Source organism: Anabrus simplex, chromosome 1, assembly GCF_040414725.1.
Source record: "Anabrus simplex isolate iqAnaSimp1 chromosome 1, ASM4041472v1, whole genome shotgun sequence".
In the NCBI taxonomy this organism is placed as follows: domain Eukaryota; kingdom Metazoa; phylum Arthropoda; class Insecta; order Orthoptera; family Tettigoniidae; genus Anabrus; species Anabrus simplex.
This window is the reverse complement of record NC_090265.1, coordinates 485,509,455-485,515,979: the sequence shown is the minus strand read 5'-3', so window position 1 is coordinate 485,515,979 and position 6,525 is coordinate 485,509,455. Positions and strand designations below refer to the sequence as shown.

The 6,525-nt window shown below is 38.3% G+C and overlaps 1 protein-coding gene across 1 annotated transcript in view; it reads left to right on the top strand.

The window, feature by feature from the left end:
- The first annotated feature begins 4,806 nt into the window (after positions 1 to 4,806).
- LOC136856988 (uncharacterized) overlaps positions 4,807 to 6,525 on the top strand; it is a 263,664-nt gene continuing 261,945 nt past the window's right edge. The window contains exon 1 of the mRNA XM_067135311.2: positions 4,807 to 4,824. The gene's annotated coding sequence lies outside the window, so the exon portion shown is untranslated. The remainder of the gene's footprint in view (positions 4,825 to 6,525) is intronic.

Sequence of the window (6,525 nt, the reverse complement as noted above, 5' to 3'; positions counted from 1 at the left end):
AGCTCTCTATCAAATTACACTTACGAAGAACAATGAGAGCTGAAGGTGATACTACCTACTCGAAAATTACATACTAAAGAGCTTAACAAAAAGTAAACCCGTCAATTTCATTCTTCGTGGTATGAGAGGTTTACCTTGGCGTACGGGTAGTTAAGAAACAAAATGTATTGGTATGTTTGCATCGTGTCCGGTGAAAAAGTTTTATTTAAATTGGTGTATACAAGACCTATCTGACGTAACTTCACTAAAAGCTATCAAACTTCAAGAATCAAAGCTGCATTTGATAATGAAGGGAAATTTCAGCTTCTCGGAACAATCGGATTGAGTATGTTTTCCATTAGCTGCAGGTCTTCAGGCAATAAATCGTAATGCGCAGATATCAAATAGACAGGTTCTAGCATCTTAGTTAGCATTTCTTCAAACATGAAAAACCCTTACGTGGCTACGAGAAAATGAATTAAATAACAGGGACAATTATTTAGAATTTTTAAATTCAATAGCTCAGAATGAATCGGTTATACGTGACGATTTACAGCTTGAATCATCAATGGGAGTTCAGCAGAGATACAACATGAAATTATTGAGGTAATAGGTAACTTCTGTTGTTAAGGACAAAATGAAATCAGAAATTCAATACCGGTAGTGTTCTTTTGTTTCAATCCAAGCCAACGAATCATAGACGTGTCTTGCAACAGACAACTAAGCATAATTTTCGAGTACTGTGTTCAAGATAGGATTGAAGAAAGTTTCGTAGGTGTTTACGATGTCTCAAGTGTTAAAAGTACCGATAGCGCAAGTTTGGCAGGTATCATTCGGATGGTTTTGGAAGAGTAAAATATAGATAAAAGTAAAGTCATAAGCCATACCTACGATGGTTACTGGGTAATGGCAGTCCACAAAGGCGTGTACAAAAACATTGTAAAGCAGTTTATTCCTCACGCGATCTTTATTCGCTGCTACGCACAGCAGTTGAATGCGGTGCTTTTATATGGTTCAAAAACAATAAAACAAATACCTTTATTTAATTTCTAATTTAACGGCGTTTCAGAGTTGTGTCAATAAGTCATCCAAGTGCACTGTATTGCTTACAGAAAAGGAATTTAATTTGCCGCAGGCCTGCATTACAAGATAGAACTTTTACTCGAGGTCCGTCACAACTGTAGTTAAATATTTCAATGTGTTTTACAAAGTTTTTTAACACAATAATCGAAGACGAACCTTCTCACTGCGACTACTACACTGATTAAGTAGGTACACAGATGACGCAAACGTTGTGTGCCAGTTGTGCGTTTACGAGGCATGCTTTGTTAAATTTCTGCTGTCAGTAGTGAATACAAATGCTTGGCATAATGAAATACAATTCGCAAATTGTAAATGTCAAGAACCTAAGACGTGAGGTTTCAGTGATTAGTGCGTGCAAAAATGTGTCATATTGAATGAGAATGTAAGTTTCAGTGACCCTCAAACGGCTACCGGTAGGCTGAAGGCACATTCTTATTTGTTGATTTCATTGTCTATGTTTATACTTAATTTATTGGAGCACCATTCGATAAAGTGCGCGGGTATCCACCACGTTTTATTTCTAACACTAAAATGTTTATACTATACGGCAGTGTTACCGGTACCGGTACCATGCTTTGATATCACGCTACGCCACTGATAATTGTATTTGTTTCTGTGAGTTTGAATATATAACAATTGGAGTGTGCTCGTTTAGTTTGTGTGGAGAACAGCTATGTTTGTATGTATATTAATGTATAATGACGAAGGCTATTATACTTTCTTAATGCCAAATAAATTATTCAGTGATTCGATATGAGTACCGGTAACTTTTATTAACCATGTTGTTTGTGAAATAATTTATTAATATTATTAGAAACATCTAATAGTTTTCACGAACACACTAATATTACAAATAATATCAGCTAATAACTCTCTGAAATATAATACTAATTTTATTGGTTTCTTACTAATAATTTTATTGAAACAGCGTCCAGAGGTAAAATAATGTTGCTCTCTATTAGATATAGGCTGCCGAGTAGGTTTATTTAAATCGTATGTTTTGTTTATTGTGGTAATCGAGAAAACTGGATTCAAACAAGATACGGTACCAATGCAGAAAAAAAAAATTAAAATCCAAGGGAATTTAGCGTACGCTACTATACAGTCCATCAGAAAGACAGCATGGGCGGCGGGTTGACAGTGCAATTGTAATAATTCAGTCTCGTCCGCGACATCGTCCTGTACGGTTCGTTGTGTTCGAGGTTTCGTGTTCGGTGTCTGACATTTCTAGAACTTACTCGTGCGTTCTGGTGCTAGCTTGCGTGTGATTGTGCAGTGGTGGCATGAGTTCTGATAGTGGAGGTACTCGGGACTTTCATCCCGCGTCAAATAGTAATGTTGAACGGGAAGAGGTAGTGAAAATGGATACAACCGTGAATGATACTTCTGCTCCTACCCCTTTGTTGCAAACTGCGACTCAATGCAATCCTAACCCTCCCCCTCCTGCTCCACCTCCTAATACTAGTGCATGTAATTTATACCCATTAAACCACCCAGGACCATATCTTGTTTTTGTTTCATCCAAACAAGGTAATAACATTGGCAATCTACACCCTATGGCTATAGGGCGTCTACTCTATGAAAGGAAATTTCCTATTAAATCCATCCAGTATAAAGGCCGTAACCGGATTCAGGTAAACTTTCACTCTCCTCATCATGCTAATGACTTTCTGCAGAATAAGTTCCTTGAGACACAAAAGTGGCATGCCTTTATTCCTCACTCAAATATCTTCCGCGTAGGCATTATACGCGGTGTTGAGAAAGATCTTACTGAATCCGATATTCTTACTTTACTTCAGAGTGACGTCAAAGTTCATTCTGTTCATCGCCTACGCCGTAAATCCCTCCAAGATGGTCAGTCAGTATATCTACCTACTGGCTCCATCAAGATTGTTTTTTGCTCCAAAACGTTGCCCAAATATGTTTCAATCTATCATGTAATGTTAGAAGTCCACCCCTTTATATTTTACCCCATTATTTGTTCCAAATGCCAGCGTTATGGACACACCCTACGCAATTGCCAGTCCACTAACTTTCGCTGTCGCAACTGTAGTATGAACCATTCTACCTCAGACTGCCTTGCTAATGTCAAGTTATGTGTACATTGCAATCGGGAACACGAAACGGGTTCCTCGGATTGTGCTGTTCATCAGAAGCAAGTGGAAATCAAAAAACTTATGTGCACTGATAACATTTCCTTCTCAGAAGCTTCTGCTCGACTATTTCCACCTACTTATTCTGAGTATCATAATGTTCAACAATTCCCTCCCCTACCCTCTCAACATCCTTCTCCATTACCAGATGCCCCTCGCAAACGCAAATTCACACAAGTGGTTGTTAAGGATTTGCCACCTAAACCTTCTCCCGGCTATGATAGAGCTGCGTATCTCCAGCTAGTGCAATCCACTACATCCTCTCACCCCTCTCAATCTCTGAGTTATCAATACCCCATTCAACCCAGTCAGCCCACTCCTTCAACATCGAGCCCGTCAATGCCTCTGCAACCCGCACAGCATCCTCAAACAGGTAATACACTTCCTCAGCGAGAACATGTTTATCAGAGTGTTCTCCACATTCTCATGCAGATTACTCAACTAATTGGCGATCACCCCACTATCTTACCAGTTATTAGTCAACTTCGCGAAAGTTTACACCTTATCTTTAATAATGGTAGTACGCATCCTTCACCGGAATGCTCGGAGCCCACAAAATAAACACTATTGATGTTCATATCAACACAATGTCGCCCCTCTTCCTCTTTTGTTTACGATTTCACTGACACTTTGCCCTCCCTACATCCCCCATATACGTTGCTCAGATATTTCTTTCCATCTGTCCAAAGTTCTACACTCTCACATATATCCACCCCTCCGTCGTTCCCCTGCCCTCTCCTGCTTGACCCTTATATGTTGGCCCGGTCTGTATGTTTTGTAGAAGTCGCTGAGACGGCCACTCTAGCGTGAAGATTAGTATACCTTGTGTCCCTGTGTTTTTCCTATAACTCCTAGTCTTGTATACGTAATTCCTCACTCTTAATTGTCTAGGTGATACGTCTTTTCTTGATCTACTTTCCGTGCTTTGAACCCATTTTGTGAGTCTGCTGCATGGTCTACTTCCCTCCATCTTCAAGTACTTCGTCTTCCGAAAACATTGTCAACTCCATTGGTGTACTACTTTATTGAACTTGTGTGCGTGTGTCGATTTCGTACACATATCGTACGGTATAGTGTCTGGGTGAAATAACGAGCCCAAATAAACTTCACGAACAGAACAGAACAGAACAATTGTAATAATTAGATGAAAAGGAATTAAGACATTTACTTATTTGATTTTTATATTCAATTTCACGTTAAAAATAGTTAATTTAAAGTAAGTAAATTCTTTTTTTTATATAGTCGTGATCGTTTATGAAGTAGCCTTAACTTAATTTTGTTGAAAGTATATATATACAACGTATTTATTGCTTGTTTGACAGTTTCCTGATCTGTTTTAAAACAAGAGAAATGTGAGCGATTACAATGGAACTAGTACTGATGAATAAGATTGACATCGCGTTTGATCACGGACATTCGCAAGAATTTTATTTTTGTGAGACTTCAGCACTTATTATTTTTTTCTTCAACTTTAAACAAATGACTATCGTAGCTATCGCTCACCTGTTGCGGATTTGTGGTCGGCTTGAATAATTTAGTGGTGTGAGTTAATATTGTTGTACTTACTATTATTATTTAGTATTGTTGAAGCTTTATTTTGGGAATTCAGGTTGAGTATTTAGTTTGAATACAATTTACAACGGTTAGGACCCAATACTTCTAGATTATTTGAAATTACAACTATCTGCAAGTTAGGAAGGATGTAAGAATGTATCATAACACTGAGACTTTCAGGTTGGAATTGACGTTTAGTTTTTAAATGTACTATTCAAATTATTTCGTTATTTGCAACTCCAGTGTATGCGGAATTATTAAAATCAGAACGTAGTAAAATCTTACTTACATATTGTAAGTTACAATTTTTGAGGAGATGTAGAACATTTTTTTTTTTTAATGTATGAAATTATTAATTTCTTTCTAAGTAGGCATATGCATAACTGGCATTAGCTGAAATACATAACGTATTTAATTTAAAAATAATGTTAATTTGCTAGAAAATATAATTCAATTTTTTTGTTTCCCTCATTGTGAGAGGTAATGGTTATTACATACATACATAATCATTATACATAGATTGTTATGCCTTTCAGCGTTCAGTCTGCAAGCCTCTGAGAATTTACTAAACGTCGCCACAATCCTCGATTTGCAACTAGTGTTGTGGCCTCATTTAGTTCTATACCTCTTATCTCTAAACCGTTAGAAACCGAGTCTAACCATCGTCGTCTTGGTCTCCCTCTACTTCTCTTACTCTCCATAGCAGAGTCCATTATTCTCTTAGGTAACCTATCCTCCTCCATTCGCCTCACATGACCCCACCACCGAAGCCGGTTTATGCGTACAGCTTCATCCATAGAGTTCATTCCTAAATGAGCCTTTATCTCATTCCGAGTACACTCCTGCCATTGTTCCCACCTGTTTGTACCAGCAATCATTCTTGCTACTTTCATGTCTGTTACTTCTAACGTATGAATAAGATTTTCTGAGTCCACCCAGCGTTCGCTCCCGCAAAGCAAAGCTGACTTCCTTCTTACAGAATACTGCTGATCGCAACTGCGAGCTCACTGCATTAGCTTTACTACACCTTGGTTCAATCTCACTTACTATATTACCATCCTGGGAGAACACACAACCTAAATACTTGAAATTATTGACCTGTTCTAGCTTTGTATCACCAATCTGACATTCAGTTCTGTTGAATTTCTTACCTACTGACATCAATTTAGTCTTCGAGAGGCTAATTTTCATACCATACTCATTGCACCTATTTTCAAGTTCCAAGATATTAGACTGCAGGCTTTTGGCACAGTCTGCCATTAAGACCAAGTCGTCAGCATAGGCCAAACTGCTTACTACATTTCCACCTAAGTGAATCCCTCCCTGCCATTTTATACCTTTCAGCAGATGATCCATGTAAACTACGAACAGCAAAGGTGAAAGATTACAGCCTTGTCTAACCCCTGTAAGTACCCTGAACCAAGAACTCATTCTACCATCAATTCTCACTGAAGCCCAATTGTCAACATAAATGCCTTTGATTGATTTTAATAATCTACCTTTAATTCCATAGTCCCCCAGTATAGTGAACATCTTTTCCCTTGGTACCCTGTCATATGCTTTCTCTATATCTACGAAACATAAACACAACTGCCTATTCCTCTCGTAGCATTTTTTCAATTACCTGGCGCATACTGAAAATCTGATCCTGACAGCCTCTCTGTGGTCTGAAACCACACTGGTTTTCATCCAACTTCCTCTCAACGGCTGATCGCACCGTCCCTTCCAAGATACCAGTGAATAATCGAAACAGACT